The 19,625-nt window shown below is 40.3% G+C and overlaps 1 pseudogene; it reads left to right on the forward strand.

Moving 5' to 3' along the window:
• Positions 1-9,635: 9,635 nt before the first annotated feature.
• Positions 9,636-10,799, forward strand: LOC118837202 (annotated as a pseudogene).
• The last annotated feature ends 8,826 nt before the right edge of the window (positions 10,800-19,625 follow it).

Below are 19,625 nucleotides of genomic sequence, written 5' to 3' on the forward strand. Positions count from 1 at the left end.
AGCCAATTAGCAATACACAGGGAGTCCAAACTAATAAATTCTATAGGTACAGCTGGCCGCGGTATCAGGAGGAGAGATAAGTGTTTTGCTAAGGCATGCCGCCCTTGAACTGGAGAGAAACTGCTAGGGCCAATGTTTTGAAGCTAGGGAGAGATGTGATTTTAGAACTGGTGTCCAGGCACAGGCACCCAAGCAGAGGTTAAGGAGAAATGTTAGAATTAGGGTCCAAGCACCCCATCACATCAATTAAAAATCAAATTTGTTTTAAAAAAGCAAAACCAAAAAAAGTACCTAAATATAAAACAAGAAACATGGGAAGCCTTATTTGAATTAGATGCAAAGTGAAGTAAGCGGAACTAATACACACACACACACATACACACACACACAATGACTACAACAACATAAATGTAAAGAGCAACAACACTGGAATTCTAAATTGAATGCTGTAGAACTTCAAAAAAAAAAAAACTGGGTCCCGAAGAAGAAATATCATCCTAGGATTGTTTCTCTAGAACATGAAGGAACTTCAGAAACTAGTCTGACTTTTCACTCTATAGATGAGGAAACTGAGACCCAGGGAATCAAAATTATATTTCCAAGGTCATGTTGGTCATGAGTCAGAGTTGTTGTTGTTATTTGTCCTTCATTTTCGAAGAGGACCATAACATCAGGGAAATGATGGCATGACTTTCAGTTGACTTGGATTTGAGTGAGGGACGGTTGTGCAAGGTCACCAGCCTCACTTTCTCCTCCTGAGCCATCTGGGTCCAGTTGCCTGATATTCAACAGGATGACTGGAGATGACCCAGGATGCAATGGGAGACCCTGGCCCTTTTAAGCTAAGGCCTTTTCATGTAATCACTTAGAGTGAGGTAATGCCCATTCAGCGAATAGGCCTCTTTAAGAAGTGAGTCAAGGGATGGCCCCTTTAATTAGAAAAAAAAGAAAAAAAATCAAAGTGGGAGGGGAAGACCCTCAGAGTTGTTGTTCCAAAGAGAAATAGTTACCATTGACATCCACTCTAAGCCAGGAGGGCCCAAAATACAGGCATTAAGTGGAGCTTGGGCAGAGATCTATTGTGGCCCAATCTTTGAACCTAGGTCATTTGAGTCTGGAGCCAGTTATCTTTCTGCTATACCATACCTTCCTCCTTTCTTTAATGGGCATGGGGTAGGTGGAAGGGGTGGATGTGGAATATTGCATACAATTTTGTACTTGGCATTGGTTAGTTTTACTGAACTGCTTTATTTTCCTCTTTCTTTTTTGTTCTTGGTTTTAAGGGAAGTCTTCCTGAGCAAAGAGGTAGGAAGGGATATATTGGGAAATGAAGGTGATATATAAATGAAAGACATTATTAATATTTTTTTAAAAGATGGGATTTTCATCGGGACTTGGAGGAAGCCAGTAGGCAGAGATGAGGAGGGAAAGCATTCCAGCCAGAGAAAATTCCCAGAGTCGAAAGATGTACAGTCTTGTTCAAGGAAGAGCAAAGAGGTTGGAATCACTTGATCAAAGCGTGCATGGTAGGGAGTAAGATGTAAGAAGACTAGAAAGGCTGGGGAGGGGCAAGCTATAAAGGGCTTTGAATACCAAACTGAGGATTTTGCATTGGAGTTTATTGACTAAGAGGTGACATGATTGCACCCTATGCTTCAGGAAAATCACTTTGGCAATTGAATGGGAGATAGTGGATAGAGATTTGAGGCAGGCAGAACTACATGCCAGATATTGCAATAGTCCAGACATGAATTGATGAGGGCCTGAATCAAGGTCAGTGACAAGGTAACAAGTAGTGAAAAGTAGAGCATGTATTTGAGAGATGTTGCAAAGGTGAAATCAATCAGCCTTGGAAACAGTTTGGATATATGGAGGGTGAAAGATGGTGAGGAGTTGAGGTGGATGAGACCTAAGCTGAGAACCTGAAGGACCAGGAGAATGTATGTCTTCTCTGCGCTGAACATCATTCCACGCCATGGTTAAGTAAACCTTTTGTTTCTACTAGATTATGAGTCTCCCATTGCACTTCAGTGTCATTCTCAACTACTAGGGTGCCTGAGTCAGGTCCAGCCTATTACAATTAGTGATAGTTAGGGGACTGGGGAGAAGGAACAGAGTTGGACAATGCAGGAAAAAAAGTGGACCTCCAAGCTTCTGCTATTACCTCTGATAATAGTGGGTGCTTACTTTAAGGTTTCCACTATGGTCCCTGAGGAATAAGTGAGTAAACCGTCTATGACCACTCAGCAAATAAGAGACCAATATATCCTTGAGACCTGTACCTTAAAGACAACAACAGGAAACTATGTTTTAGGCCTACCAGCTGTGTTGTCCCTGGTGCGTCCAGTCTGGTAATGTAAGCCTCCTCCAAGTTCTACTAAGGGATTTCTTTAAAACTCAAAGCAGATGGCAGGGATTGAATTTGGGGGATGAAAAGTGATTTTTTTTCCCTGTAGAAAAGGACAAATGCATGCGAATGAGAGGTGCCCTGAATTTGCTGGCACCTGATGCCTTCGTATTGCTAATGATCATCACCTTGAGGGAATCCTACCAAGGAGAAAGCTCTTGTCAGCTTTAAGAGAGTTTTCTACAATGTAAATTTGACATCAAAACATGGTAGTTTAAACGGAATGATTTTTGTCCTTTGGATCTTACTATGAGATATGCATTTAAATGAAGAAAAAACTGTTAAGATTTTTTTTTGGAAATGGCAGTGCAGTTGAATAAACTCTACTCGGTTCTATAATTTTACATGGACATAACCTGCCATTTGAGGGGTGGCATGAAGAATCCCAACAATGAGAGTATACAAACCAAGACAGATGCCTGCAATTTTAGGATTGCCAAACTGTGCTGAAGGAATAGTTTGAGAACTTTTAAAACCTTCAGGAAGCCCTTTTAGAAAGCCTTGTGAACTGTGTTGTGATTCTTTGGAGCGAAGGACTGGTTGGAGGATGTAAAAAGACTGCTTAATTTTCCTCTGGAGCTTTACCTCTGGATGTGTGGACAAATATGCCAAATTTTGCCTAGTTGATTTGCTGAGCACAAGGGCTGCTCTATCAATCTGAAGGGAGAAAGAGACTGTCTGTGTCTCTATCTCTGTCTGGGGTGACAGATGCTCCCTGCAGAGAGGTTTACTCCCCTCCCCCCAGCAGAACTAACTGATGACGGTACAGTCTCTGGGAACCCCCTTGAACCTGATAGAGTACAGTCAGGTCATGGGCATCAAAGGGGAAATTAAGGGATGTCTCCCGACCTACTCCCTCGTGGGCCTACTTGAGGATTTGTTGTTTGAACACTCCTTCCTTATGCTCTCCTCTGGCCCTGCCCCCTTGTTTGAAAGTGACCTGATGGTGAAATTGGAGAGTGAATTTTCTCTAGTTAAACCCTCCAGCTCCCTTTTCCCTCTGTTTACCAGACCTCCCCATGTTCCCCCAGAGATGTAGGACACAGTTGAGCCAATTGTTTGGGATCAGGGAATTCCTGCACAAGCTACTTCTGCCACTCCAGCCATAGTTCCTGCCCAAGATCTTAAAGTGTTCACCCATAGCAATCAATATCCAATTAAGCCCAAGGTTTGGGAGGGACTACACCCATTAATTGCTACTCAAGGCCCTGACTCTCTCCTTCTAGAGTGGGACCCCAAGCAGGCTAAAGCTTTTCAGACTTTGAAAACTAAATTGACCACCACTCCAGCATTAGTTCTACCTAATCTAGAAAAACCTTTCACTAAGTATGTTGATGAAAGGAGAGGACAGGCTTTGGGAGTCCTAACCTAAGTCCTTAGGACCTGACCCCAGGCCAGTTGCCTATTTTTCAAAACAATTAGACTCCATGGCTGCTACAGACATTCTAATTGAGGAAGCTTCTAAACCTCCAGCAGACCAGCCCCTAGAAGTTCTGACTTTCTATCCAGTTCAGAGCATCCCAGAAGCAGAGAGCCACCAGTGGCTGGCTAGTCACAGGCTCACCAAATATCAAGTCTTGCTCTTAGATACCCCTGACCTAATTCTTCGAGTGTGCCACACACTCCTGAACCCTGAAGCAGTGTGGTACGCAGAACAAGTGGTTATGAAAGCTAGGTATGAAATAGTCATCTTTAATTCTATCCAGGGAAATTGTCTTTTACACCAGGGAAATTGTCCTTTCTCTATACTCTTATACTGTCTGCTTGGTCTTTGTTTGCTTACCCTCCTTGCCAGATTTGTCTCCTCCAGGCTCCAACCCATCAACTTCCAGATGACTATTCTGACTATGTACCCCTTGAATGGGACCCATCAAGGCAGGGACAGCTCTATACCCCCCCCCGCTAGCAAGAAGCAGTTTCATTAGCTGAGACCTTCATCCTTGACCCCAAAAGAATTTGGGTCCCATTTGTTTGAGCGGGGAATGATGAGGGTATAGTCTCTGGGAGCCCCCTTGAACCTGATGGAGTACAGTCTCTGGAAACCCCCTTGAACTCTTTTTGAGTCTTCCCACTAGATCTGGCCTTTGTCTGAGGCCATAAGCCTTTCATTATCTAGGCCCAAATCTCTACCTGGCCTAGCCCTCTATTGTCCAGCTGTTTCCCACCCTTGATTCCCATCAAAATCCCATTCTCTTGTTTCCTGGAGTCTTGACCTCTAGTCACCCCAGTTCCATCAAGACCCTCCTTAGAATCCTCAACACCCTCCCTAAACCCCTCCTCTAGTCACCCCAGACTACTTGACCACCCCTCAATCCCTCCCACAGTCTTTCTGTATATAATTCTCATCTTGCCTCCATGAAGGCACTCAGATTCCATCTAGCTTAGATTGAATCTGACTGGCTTGTGAAAACACAAGATTTCTTAAGACAACCCAATATGGCGAATCCCTAATAAACTTTGTGTTTCCTTGACTGAGAAGGCTTGAGTCGAATTCATTCAGCAGAACCTGGCATGTTGGTGTCTGGGGTCTTGAGCACCCCTAAAAACCTATGGTTCATTTTTCTTAAACCTCATCGTAACCACTGTTTGCACATGGCAGATCAAACCATGTATTGGCCTAGAGGAGTCTCCAGCTTTGCGTATTTTTGCTTTTGCTTTGTGTCTCTTTCCCTGAGCATAAGTGGATGATCCTGAGCTGAAAATTCCTAATATTAGTGGCAGCCTTGTGAGTTCAAGATGTCAGAAGCTTGTGGCTTCCTCAAAGGGAGCTGACTGGCAGCAAGAGGTATTTTCTGTTTGGGGGAGGGTGACTACTGAAGAGAAGAGGAACCACATCCCTGGCATAATCAGTCAGAATCCTTTGGGATTTGCTAAGCTATCCCATATTAGGCTTCCAGACCTCTATGGTGGACCAGTCAAGGGCAATGACTCTGTGCCCTATAGCACCCAGCCAATGCATAGGGGACAAAGCTAGGTTCAAGAATGAGGTGGTATAATGATAATCAGGGCAGGACTTTTTGCTGTTCTTCACTTTTGGGAAGCTAAGGCTACCAAGTGCCTTTAATGATTCTGGCCTTTGTTTGAATGGGGCAGGTAAAGTGGGATCTTTTTGGTTTTGGAGTGTTTCTCAGCACTAAGGCAATCAGGAATCATTGATTCGAAACAATGTATATGATATGGTGCTAGTGACTGAAGAACTTTCCCACACCCTAAATGCTAAGTTGGCCCCAGCCCTCAGGGTCTTGAACAGACTGTAAGAACCTTGAATCAGAGACTGATTTGTTTGTGGGGTTTTTGCGTGTGTGTGTGTGTGTGTGTGTGTGTGTGTGTGTGTCCTCAGCACTTAGCTCAGTGCCTGACAAATATTAGGGGCTTAAGAAATATTTATTATTTGATCAATATGTTTTCAGTTGAATTAATTGGTTCTTTCTTTCACATTTCACGTTTCACAGAATGTTAGAGTTTGAACAGAATTCAGTGGCCATTTATTTAGTCCAACTCATATGCAAAAAGGAATTCCCACCAGGATATAGCTGGTAATCCAATGTCTGTTTGAAGACCTCTGGTGGTAGTGGGGGGAGGTGAAGTGGAGAAAATACAGAAGCTCATTCCATTTACAGATAGCTCTGTGATTCTGTTTGTGAACTTTCCGTATTTCTGAATGCTGCCTTCTTTGAGACAACTTTTGAAAACAGCTCTAGTACTTTAAAAATTATATTGTTTTTAATCAGAAATTTCTTTTGTTTACATTAGTGGCAGCTGGGTGGCACAGTGGATCGAGTACTAGACCTGTTTGGAGTCAGGAAGACTTGAGTTCAAACTTGACCTCAGACATTTAATAGCTATGCGACCCTGGGCAAGACACTTAACTCCAGTTTGCCTCAGTTTCCTTCTCTGTAAAATTATTAGCACCTACATCCCAAGATGATCAAATGAGATAATAATTGTAAACTGTTTGCACAGTACCTGGCACATAGTAAGCACTATATTAATGTTAGTTATTATTGTCATTATCATTATTATTTGCTTGGTTCTCACTACTCTTAAGTACCATTATGACTTCCTTATATAACGCATTTGGTACTGAGATGGTAGAGTTCAAGTATGTCCATGAAGAATAACTAGCTCCTGCCTGTCAGAAAGTTCAAGGATTTTCTATTCACTTGCTTCCAATATTCCATACATAAAAGTCTCCAAATAATCAATGTGACATAGCCTTATAGTCCCAAACTTGCTGGCAAAAGTTACACTTTCCTCCCAAATATGGATTTGTACAAATTCAACAAAAAACATTTTACAAAAATGGTTACCTCTGGTTGTTGTTATTGATGAGTCGTTTTCAAGGTCTTGTCCAACTCTGGCACCAGAGGTCATTGTTCGCTTAGTACTTAAAATGGGCCTATCCTAAACCATGTAAATACAGAAAAATAAAAGAAATAAAAACTGGAATTTTAATAAGTAGCAAAAGTGAGGAAACAAAACTGGAAAAAAGGAAAACTGAGTTTCCCCTCTGAGAGAGAAGGGAGCAAAGTTACAATTGAGGGCTGAAAACAATCGAATGACTTTTATTCTAACTAGTGCCAGATTAGAGATGGATGATAGTACTAGCTAATTAGGAACTGAGCATACATTATCAGGTAGGAAAGAATACTGTGGGTGTAGATAACCTATCCTGAAGCCACATGATATTGAAATTATAGCAATACCTTAAAGAGTAAAAGCTATTTCACCAAACTGATAACCAAACATGCTATCAGGGCACAGTTGGTGCTATCCAGGTCATAGCCATGAAAGCACTACATGATAACTTTGTATAATATGACTGACTTTCTTGACCTATATGGGTCAAGAAAGGTCCCACACTAGTATTAAGCAGACTGTGATCTCCCAGGATGGCTTCATACGTCATCAAGAAATTTGAGATTTGTACTTGTTATGTGTAAAGTAAAGCATTACCAACTCATACCGAAAATTTGGAGAATATAAGTACCAGAAACATACCGCTGCTTGGGTTCAGTGTGTGTAAAGTGAAACACTACTCATTCAAACTACAGAATATTTGTACACTAGAAGTACCAGAAACCCTTTAAATTTTGGCTGTATTGTTTTATCTCTGGAAGGAGATATCAGTTGTAATTGACTACAAGCATTTGCAGGTGTACCTATCTGACAACCAGAGAGCTTCCGTGATTGTAAAATACTGTGAAAGAAGTGTTTCTTAGCATATGGACTTTCTGCTAGGATCCATTTGAACCAAGGCAAGTGGCGCAATGGATAGAGTGCCAGGCTTGCATTCAGGAAGACTCATGTTTGTGAGTTCAAATTTGGCCTCAGGTACTTATTACCTGTGTAACCCTGGGCAATTCACTTAACCCTTTTTGCCTTAGTTTCCTCATCTGTAAAATGAGCTAGAGAAGGAAATGGTAAAGCACTGCAGTATCTTTTGCCCCAAAAGGGGTCACAAAGAGTCAGACATGACTGAAAAATTGTGGAACAACAGACACCTTGAAAGTATGCTATTAAGAAAATATTAGCTTTGATTAGCATTAGGAAATATAGAACAATGCCTTGCTCTGTCAAGGGGGTAACCTGAATGTTTTAATTGACGAATATATTAGCTACACTGAGACCAGAACAAAAATCTCAGTGAATCCATTATGTGGTTTCTTAGTACATATGTTCAATTCTACCAGGAATAATGTCACTGGCTTTACACCCTGTTTGCTAGTGTCTTGAGCGTGAGCTATGCCTACATATTGATCTGTGCTTTGGAGTCTCTGAGGACGAGAGACCAGAGGCATCCACAACCAGTAAATCCTGACTTAAAAAAAAAAAGTAAAGCAAGCTTACCATCTAGCTACACCTTCGGCCAAGAATGTTGAAAGAAAAAATATTCTGGCCAAGTTCATTGGCAACACCTTCAAGAAGGAAAACAGAGTTCTACTGAGAAATCTTGGTATTCATGGTATTCACTCAAACTAGAAAATCAATGGGAATTTATTCCATATTCCGTTGTGGAGAAGCTGGTCAAATTGTCAGTTAACAAAATAGACCCAGAAACTGGTAAGGGCCCTTCAAAGACAACCCACTACGATCACCGATGTGAGTTAATTAGCCTCCCTCACAAGCAAATTGACATTAATGAATACTCACCTGCCAAATCATGTGAAGTCATCTTGACCTAAACAATGACTCAGAAGCAGACATTTCAAGCAAATAAGATTTTGTATCCTGTAACCCCAAAATGAGTTCAAATGCTGGGAGTGGACTGAACCCAGACACGCCACCTTTTCTACCAAGTACTTCAGCTGACCAGACTCCTAGAGTACATGTATCCCACAGGGCACGGTAAAAACAAAAAACCCTACTATTATGCTATACTATATTACCATACCCACTGGTACACTATACTACTGTACCTGGTTTAGGTAGCTATACTACCTAGCCTGTGCCCTCCACAAGTTCAGGTTTAGGAAGCCAAGACTGATGGGGATTATATGTCACTCATAATGCCAACTAGCACTGGTATAATAACAAAAATATTAATTGGCTATAGAAAGACAAGGACCAGCTATCAGACTGACTTATGATGTTCAAGGTAAAACTGATGAAACAGTCATACTCGTATCTAGATGATAACACAAGTTTTTGACTCATGCAATGATTATTGCATGTTCAATCTGCTCCCAATTTATTATTTTTCTTATGTTTATTTTCATTAGCACTAGGCATGTATTGTATATTTCTTAATTATTCTTAGTTTTGCCATTAGCTATGTTAGTCAGTCAATAAACATTTATTAAATACCTACTATGTGCCAGGCACTAAGCTAAGCACTGGGGATACAAAGAAAGGAAAAAGAAAGCCCTTGCCCACAAAGGGCTCACATTCTAATGAGGGAGATAATATGCAAAAACTATGTGTAAACAAGCTATATAAAGGATAAATAGGAAATAATCAAAAGAGGGAGAAGGATTTGGGAAAGCTTCCAGTGAAATGTGGGATTTTAACTGAGCTTAAAGGAAGCCAGGGAATCCAGGAGGCAGGAATGAGAGATAGGGAATGGAAGATAAGCTTTCCAGGAATAGGGCACAGCTGATGAAAATGTACAGAGCCAAGAGATGAGGTGTCTTGTGTAAGGAACATCAAGGAGGTCAAGGCGTCCTTGGAGGCTTGACCGTTCCTACTTGGAAAGGCAGAGAAGTGGGCTAGATTATGCAGGCTTCAAATGCTAAATAGAGGCAAGTATATCACAGTAAAGATGAACGTGGAAGCCTGTTCTGATGAGAAAGTGACATTCCTACAGGGGAAAATTCATGTCTCTAAGCTTTTCAAATACCTCAACATGGTGCCATATTGAGCCACCTTCGTTGCTGACAATGAGCTGTGGGTTGTCACTTCTTTCGTGGCATATGGGTTGTATTGTTAATGTATTGCTAATGGAATGGGAAGATCTTTCTTGCCCATTAATAGACCTATGTGACCTGTTTGAGTCATATGGAAGCCTGAGTCACATAAGCCTATGGTGGGAGGAGCTTGCCAAAGGGGTGGAACAGGAAGGGGTGGAGCAGGAAGTTGGGGTGGAGCAGGAAGTTGGAGTGAGTTGGAGCTGGGAGAGAAAGAGGAGGCAGAGAGAGCAGAGTACCTAGTGTGAATGAGAGAGGGAGTGATTTTGCTTACAGGAGCTTGTTTGTGGGGAGGCCTGACTGAGGGAAGGCTTGGGGATGGCAATACCCCCTGCATTGCTAACATGTATGGACTTTTTCATTACTAGGATGAATTTGACTTTCTAGTGTTTGAATAAATGTCTTGGTTTCGTCTTCAATGAAAAGAGTCTGTTATATCTTGCAATTCAAACCTGGGAATTCGCAGCAGCCGCTGTGGGTATCACATTGGCGATATATGATTCTGCAAAGGATCTCATCTGCACGCAGTTCATGGATGGCATAAATAAGAAAGTAACTGCATACATCCTGCAAGGAATTCTAAAAGCACTAGATTATCTCCATTATATGATCTATGTAAACAGGAATGTTAAAGCCAGTCACATCCTAATCTTAGAAGATGGGAAGGTCTATCTGTCTGGTTCTGGCCTGTTAGGCAGCCTCAGCATGATCAGCCATAGACAGCAGCAGCATTGTCCATGTTTTCCCCAAATATAGCATGAGGGTCCTGCCTTGGTTTGGTCCTGATGTTTTTTTGTTTTGTTTCGTTTTTTAGAATCTTCAGGATTATGATGCTGAGTGTGAAATCTCCAATGTGGGGATCATAGCCTGTGAGCTGGCCAATAGCCATATCCATTTTAAGGACATAGCTGCTACCCAGAAGTTTCTGGAAAAAACTAAATGGGACAGAACTTCTGGGTCATGTGATCAACAAGATGGAGGACTAGACATTTTCTCTAATCCTCCCAATCTCTCAAGCCTTTCCAAAACAGAAATTTTTGCCAATGATAAAGCAATTTCAGCTGTCTCCATGATTGAAAACACTGGAATTGAAAAGAAAGCTAAAACAACAACAAAACCTATGAATTGACTTCTATATTGAGCTCACTCAGCAACACCCCCTCCCCCACCTCCTACAACAAGCAGCAAGGTTGAACTTAGCTGACCCAAGAATCCAACCCAAGGATGAGACACACAGCTGCCAACAAATCTCAACCCCCAGGTCCTTCCCTCTTTTTAGTAATGTAGAGACACCAGATCCTGGCTGCAGAAATTTGCAAGGGCCATGACAGACAGACAATGCTCCAGTGCTCCAGGAGTGGAAGCCTGCTGGAACCCCGACAGCCAGTCAGCAACATGGCAGTGCTCCAGGGGCAGGAGCTTGCTGGTGGGAGGGGCAGTGTTCTTTGCTGCAAAATATCTCTGTGGTTGAGCCAGTAATGAGAGAAAGGAGCAGAATACAAGTTTAGGCTTAAAATAGAACACAATACTCCATCCTAACATATTCTCCTCCCAGATCCTCAGAGACCCACACTATAGAAATCAACCCTATAGCAACAGCATGGCAGCTCTCTGAGCTGCTGATGCTGGGCCAGAAAACTGAGAAACAAAGGTTGAGGGACTGGTCACAAGAACAAGACTTCATTTGTGTGTGGGTGAGGGAGATTTGTAGTTGTCCACTAAGCCTGAAGGCAAGAGTTCAGCATCCAAATGAGGTCAGTTCTATCTCCCCAAAGGTCACTTGAAGCAAAGTCCTAGGCTAGTGATCCACGATTTGCCCAGCTGAAATGCTTTGAGATATAGACCCCCCAAAGATATATTTGAGATATTCAGAGGGAAGAGCTTGGGCTGTAAACAATAGGGAGAAATAAAGGGAAAAACTGAAATTATCAAACATCTCATGAAGAAAAAAATTAAAGATCCTGAGCATAAGCAGATAAATCAACAGGGAAACCATTAACAGCAAAAAGAAATATAGCCTCCAGATCTAGTCAACTATTTCAGGCATCTGTGAATAAATACTGTAAAATGAAGAAAAATGATCCAACACTTGAGAGAGAGAGAGAGGACCCTGTGGAAATTCAGGAGAACATGGAACCACAACAAGCTGTTCCTGAAGGGAATGAGAATCATGTGAGTAGAATTTATCTCCTACATAGCTAAAATAATGGGCAGAAGCTGAGATGGCTAATCTTAGAAGAGAAACAAAAGAGAGAACAATAGATTGAGAATGAAAATTCACAAAAGTGAAGGATGATCTAGAAGAAGAAAAAACATTAAAAGAAAATATGCTCACTCTGCAAGCAAAACATATGAATCTCAGAGACAGGCTGTGTAGAGACAGCGTAAAGCTTATAGTTCTCCTAGAAGAACATGACAGGACAAAAAAAAATCTTAACTCAATAATGAAGGAAATAATAGAAGAGAACGTTCCAGAACTTTTGAACATAGAAAATGAAATACCAATTGAAAGAATTCATAGATTTCCTCCAAGAAAAAACCCAAAGCTGCAAACTCCAAGACACATAGCAGTTAAATTTAATAATTCAATTCAGACACAATAAGATCTGCAATCAGTCAGCAGATATTGCTGTTCAGTTATTTCAGTGTGTCTGACTCTTTATGGCCCCACTTGGGGGTTTCTTGGCAAAGATACTGGGAGGGTTTGCCATTTCCTTCACCTCATTTTAACAGATGAGGAAACTGAGACAAATAGGGTTAAGTGATTTGCCCAGGGGCACATAGCTAGTAAGTGTCTGAGGCTGGATTTGAACTCAGGTCTTCCCAACAACAGGCCCTTCATTCTATCCACTGGGCCACCTTGCTGCCAACAGCTGCAATCAGGAAAAAGATTCAAATAGAAAGGAAAGAAAATTCTGCACCAAGGAGAAAACATGGCAGAGGGTCAAGGGGAATGGAAAAAGAGCAATGTTTAGAAGTATTCAGTGTTCAGAAAAGCAGTAGAGCTCAGGATGCAGCCCAGGGTGACCTACCTTGTAATTCTGAGCTCAAGTGAAAAGAGATAAATATTCAATTATAAAGAGGAATTTGAAATATCCTTAGAAATAAAACCAAGCTTTAAGAAATTATTTGCTTTTTTGAACACCTCAGACAACAGAAATGTAACAGGCGTGAATGAATGCAGCAGCTAAAGACAGCAACAGCAATAGAGTGATAGGGGGTCCTGTAAGAGACTTCTTTCTAAATGGACACAAAGAGACAGGGTTAAAAATGGTAGTTAGGCAGAAGTTAACAACGAAGACGCAGGCCAGGAGCTTTATGGACAGAACCTAGTGACACCCTGTCTACAGATGAATCAATGGTTTTTGTGGGACTACATTACAAGATGGGAGGTAAATGAAAGGGGAAGCAGGAAGATAGAGAGGAGTGTACATGGTCAAATCAAGGGCTAGAAATGAAGGGAAGGTAATCTCTGTGGTGTGAGGAAGAGAAGAGTCTGTAGGGGAATGGGTGAGGAGGAGGGAGGTAAGATTAAAAAGGGTGGGAAGAAAGAAGCAAGACCTTGTTTTGGTAGTAATAGGAGGTTCCACCCATTGAAAGTTCCTATGGGTGAACATAGATGTCCTGTGAAGGGAAATGGATATCTTATGTTGGGGATGGATTTAGATAGTGGATAGAATGAAGGGCCTGGTGTTGGGAAGACCTGAGTTCAAATCCAGCCTCTTGTTCTAAAAGACTAGTTGTTCTACCTCAAGAAGGAAGGTGGAACCTCTAGGAAGGGAGAGTGGAAGGGCATGGACTTGGGAAGGAGATTTTGAAACAAATGGAGAAAAGAATGTAACTGGGGTGGAGAGGGGGAGTACAGATCAGTGATGCACTGCATGATCAGAGATGCAGTAGTGGCAGTTATAGAGGCATCCTCCCATGGGGCGGCGTCTTCTCTGTCACTTGAAGGAACTGGTTTTTGGAAGTGAGGAAAAATGAAAAAGGCAAATAAAAAAAGCAAGCTCTACAAGGCAGTGGCAGAAACTGCCTAGACAGGAGGGGCCAGAATGGATACCTCAAAAGTTTTGATTCTATGAGGAGTATAGAAAAGAGAAACTAGATAAATTACAGGAATCAGGAGCCAGAAAATGAGAGCAGACAGAAACAGAGGGTGGATAATGAAAAGAGTGAGAGAAACTCCCTCTGGAAAGGGATGCAAAAAAAAAATGAAAATTTTTAAAACTAAGGAACAAGACTAGTTGAAGAGGAAGAGGGGAAAACTGCTTTAATGAGAGGGGAAATAAGAGGGGAAGCATTGACCAGATAAAATCAGAAAAGAAAAAATAACTAATAAACAAAACCTCAAAGGGAAAGAAGGAGAGGATCAAGGGTGAGAGGAAGAAAGCTAATGGGTATTAAAAAAAAGTAAGTTAAGGAACATAGTACTGTGTTTATAGCAGAAGAAGAGGAAAAGTCACAACTTAAAAAATTTAGAGACAAATAAAGAAAAGTATAAACACAAATCTGATAACTTTAAATGTGAATGGACTAAACTATCCAATAGAACAAAAAATTGACAGATTGGATAAGAAAACAAAACCCTACAATCAGCTTCCTATAAGAAAGACATTTAAAGATAAAGATATACAAAAAATAAAACTTAGGAGATGGAAAAAATGTATCAAGAAGATTTTAAAAATCATACATTGAAATCATACTTTCAGACAAAGAAAAAATAAACATGCAAAAAATAAAAATAGAAAGAAAGAAAAAGGAAACTATATTCCAGTGAAAGAACTATAGGCAACAAAACAATATCAGTAATAAATTTACATGCTCCAAATGTCTTAGCATCCAGATTCATAGAGGAAACATTAACTGTGCTACAAAAGACATAAATGGGAACACATTAGTGACAGGAGACTTCATTAATTCTCTATTGTTTTTGGATAAGAATAGCAGAAAGATAAACAAAAGGGGAAAAATGAAACAAAAAATTTCCAGAGAAATTAGAATTAAAAGACTTATGGAGTCTTCTAAACTGGATTTTTAAAAAAAAAAAATACTTATTTTTCAGCACCACATGGAAAATTTGCAAAAATTTACTACAACAGAGGTATTTAAAAAAAAAAAAAGTTTAAAAAAGGCAGAAATAGTTAATATGTCTTTTATTGACCATAATGCAATAAAAATACTCATGAGCTCAAGAACCACAAAGAAAAGACATAGAATAGAGATTTAACAATAAAATCCTAAATAATGAGTGGGTCAAAGAACAAATTATAGAAATAATTAATAATTATGTGAAAGAAAAAGATAACAATGAAACAATATAATAAAATTTCTGAGATGCAGGTAAAGCAGTCCTCAAGGGGAAAATCATATCTCTACAAACATACTTTTTAAAAACAGAAAAAGAAATGCTGAGTGAGCGGAGCAGAGCCAGGAGAACATCACACACAACCACAGATATATGGATTCTGTGAGGACCAACCCTAACAGACTTTGCTCATCTCAGCAACACAAGGTACAAAGACAACTCCAAAGGACTTATGATGGAGAATGCCATCTACATCCAGAGAAAGAACTGTGAAGTATGAATGCAGATTGAGGCACACTTCATGCTGGCCTCTTTTTCCCCCTTTTTTTTCCTCTTTTTCTCTGTTTTGTTTTTGTTTTTGGGTTGTTTTTTTTTGGGGGGGGAGGTCCTGTTTCTTCTTTCTCATAATTCATTTCATTGGTCATAATTCTTCTCTATAACTTGACTAGTGTATAAATTAATTCAATGCGAAGTTATATGTGAAAGTTATATGGGATTCCATGCTGACTTGGGGAGGGAGGGGTGGAAGGAGGGAAGAAAATGTGGAACTCAAAATTGTGTAGAACCGAGTGTTGTAAACTAAAAATAAAAAAAATTAATAAAAAAAAGAAACCTAAAAAAAATAGAAAAAGAAAGGATCAATGTATTGAATATGCATTTTAAGACATTGGAAAGCTAAGAAATCACTAAACCTAAAATAAACAAAAAAGAAGAAATATTTAAAATTAAAGGAGAAATATGTGTCAAAATGTAAAAATGACAAAGTTAAAAGCTACTTCTTTGGAAAAGCTAATAAAGATATAAACTGGGGCGGAGCCAAGATGGTGGCTGGAAAGCAGGGACTAGCGTGACCTCCCTGCCGAGTCCCTCTAAAAACCTATAAAAAATGGCTCTGAACCAATTCTAGAATGGCAGAACCCACAAAACAGCAGCGGGAAGCAGGGCTCCAGCCCAGGACAGCCTTGATGGTCTCTGGGTGAGGTCTATCCCACACAGAGCTGGGAGCAGAGGGGAGCCGTGGGGAGCAGAGCCCAGCCGAGCCCAGCGTGAGCTGCGCGGACCAACCAGACCAGAAGCTGGGCGGAAAGTGCCCTGGCACCCTGAATCAGTGAGCTGCGGTAGTTACCAGACTTCTCAACCCACAAACACCAAAGACAGCAGAGAAGGTGAGTGGGAAAAGCTGCAGGAGTGGAAGGAGTTCGCGGTTCGACTTCCAGCCCTGGGGGCAGCGGAGGTGGGGCAGCTACAGCTGTCCTTGCTTCTGGTCCCAGGCCCACCTGGTGGGAGGAATTAAGTGGCGGATCAGAGCAGGAGTGCAACAGCCTGCTGAAGATCTAAGCCCAGTCTGGGTTGGGGGTTCTTGGGGAAGGAGCAGTGCTGGTGTGGCAGAGCTGGCGCATCCCCCCAAGCATGAAACATAGTGCTCTTAACTCCACAAACAGTCATACCCCGCTGAAAAACTCAAGGGTCAAGTTAGTTGGTTGGGAATATGGCCAGGGAGTGAAAATGCACCCAGATTCAGTCTCAGACTTTGGATTCTTTCTTTGGTGACAAAGAAGACCAAAACATACAGACAGAAGAAGTTAAAAAAGTCAAAGAGCCTACAACAAAAGCCTCCAAGAAAAACATGAACTGGTCCCAGGTCATGGAAGAGCTCAAAAAGGATTTGGAAAAGCAAGTTAGAAAAGTAGAGGAAAAACTGAGAAGAGCAACGAGAAGGATGCGAGAAAACCATGAAAAACAAGTCAATGACTTGCTAAAGGAGACCCAAAAAAATGCTGAAAAATACTGGAGAAAACAACACCTTAAAAAATAGACTAACTCAAATGGTAAAAGGGCTCCAAAAAGCCAATGAGGAAAAGAATGCCTCGAAAGGCAGAATTAGCCAAATGGAAAAGGAGGTCCAAAAGACCACTGAAAAAAATACTACCTTAAAAATTAGACTGGAGCAAGTGGAAGCTAGTGACTTGATGAGAAATCAAGATATTATAAAACAGAACCAAAGGAATGAAAAAATGGAAGACAATGTGAAATATCTCATTGCAAAAACCACTGACCTAGAAAACAGATCCAGGAGAGATAATTTAAAAATTATTGGACTACCTGAAAGCCATGATCAAAAAAAGAGCCTAGATACCATCTTTCAAGAAATTATCAAGGAGAACTGCCCTGATATTCTAGAACCACAGGGCAAAATAGAAATTGAAAGAATCCATCGATCGCCTCCTCAAATAGATCCCAAAAAGAAATCTCCTAGGAATATTGTCGCCAAATTCCAGAGCTCCCAGATCAAGGAGAAAATACTGCAAGCAGCCAGAAAGAAACAATTTGAGTATTGTGGAAACCCAATCAGAATAACCCAAGATCTGGCAGCTTCTACATTAAGAGATTGAAGGGCTTGGAATACGATATTCCCGAGGTCAATGGAGCTAGGATTAAAACCAAGAATCACCTACCCAGCAAAACTGAGTATCACGCTCCAAGGCAAAATATGGACTTTTAATAAAATAGAGGAATTTCAAGCTTTCTCAGTGAAAAGACCAGAACTGAATAGAAAATTTGACTTTCAAACACAAGAATCAAGAGAAGCATGAAAAGGTAATCAAGAAAAAGAACAAGAAAAAGAAATTGCAAGGGACTTACTAAAGTTGAACTGTTTTGTTTACATTCCTACATGGAAAGATGATGTGTATGATTCATGAGACCTCAGTATTAGGGTAATTGAAGGGAATATGCATATATACATATATATGTTTATGCATATACATATAAGTGAATGTGTATGTATGTATATGTGTATATATATATAGAGAGAGAGACAGAGAGAGAGAGTGGAGACAGGGTGAGTTGAAGATGAAGGGAAGATATCTAAAAGAAATAAAATCAAATTAAGGGATGAGAGAGGAACATATTGAAAGAGGGAGATAGGGAGAGACAGAATGGGGTGGATTATCTCGCATAAAGGTGGCAAGAGGAAGCAGTTCTGTGGGAGGAGGGGAGAGGGCAGGTGAGGGGGGAATGAGTGAATCTTGCTCTCATCAGATAGGGCCTGAGGATAGAATACCATACATACTCAATTGGGTATCTTACCCCACAGGAAAGAAGAGGGAAGAAGATAAAAAAATGGGGGGATGATGGAGGGGAGGGCAGATTGGGGTGGAGGTAATCAAAAACAAACACTTTCGAAAGGGGACAGGGTCAAGGGAGAAAATTCAATAAAGGGGATGGGTTGGGAAGGAGCAAAGTATAGTTAGTCTTTCACAACATGAGTATTGTGGAAGGGTTATACATAATGATACACATGTGGCCTATGTTGAATTGCTTGACTTCTTGGGGAGGGTGGGTGGGAAGGGAGGAGCGGGGAGAATTTGGAACTCAAAGTTTTTAAAATCAGATGTTCAAAAACAAAAAAAAAAGTTTTTTGCATGCAACTAGAAAATAAGATACACAGGCAACGGGGAGTAGAAATTTAGCTTGCCCTACAAGAGGGGAAGGGAAAAGGGGATGGGAGGGGAGTAGGGTGAGAGAAGGGAGGGCTAACTGGGGAACAGGGCAACCAGAATATACGCCATCTTGGAGTGGGGGGGGAGGGTAGAAATGGGGAGAAAATTTGTAATTCAAAGTCTTGTGAAAACCAATGCTGAAAACTAAATATGTTAAATAAATAAATTAAACAAACAAACAAATAAATAAATAAATAAATAAATGAAAAGATTATATAAACTGTCTAGCCATAGCTGATTTCTATTGATAGAGGGAAATCCTTAGGGACCTCACTGTCTAGACAAAACCTTAAGTCCATCAAAAAATACATAACAAGAAGTATTTATATATTGTATAATAATTATGTGATAATTGTACAATCAATTAAATGATTGCTATAATAATTTAATTATATAAAATATAATAATAAGTAGTATTTATACTACAAGGTTTTTGTGAGGATCAAATAAGACCATGGGCATAAAGCACTTTGTCAACCTTAAAAATAAATGTCAACTATTATAAATTCAAAATAACTTTAATCGCATTTAGTAGTCTCTTACTCTGTACCAGGCACTGTACTAACTTCTGGAGATCCAAAAAAAGGCGGGTAAAATATGGTCCCTATACTCAAAAAGCTTACATTCTGATGGGAGAAACGATATGCAAATAACTAGTACACATTAAAAAAAAAGAAGAAGAAAAAAAAAAGAAAAGGCTAATAAAACTGATAAATCTTTGGCTAATCTAATTTAAAAGATGGCAGAAAATCAAATCAATAAAATAGCAAAGACGCAAGATGAAATCACAAGAAAATCACAAGAAATAAAAAGAATAATCAGAAAAAGTGCATAGTTATAGGCTAAAAAACCAACAAAACAGAACACAAAAGAAAAAGAGGAATATTTTCAAAAACATAAAATAACTTTAAAAAAGGAGACGAAATAGAGATCTTGATTAATCTTACAAAAGGAAATAGATCTATCTGTAAAGAAACCACCAAAGGGAAAAAATAAACTGCTGG

Source organism: Trichosurus vulpecula, chromosome 2 (assembly GCF_011100635.1).
Source record: "Trichosurus vulpecula isolate mTriVul1 chromosome 2, mTriVul1.pri, whole genome shotgun sequence".
NCBI lineage: Eukaryota > Metazoa > Chordata > Mammalia > Diprotodontia > Phalangeridae > Trichosurus > Trichosurus vulpecula.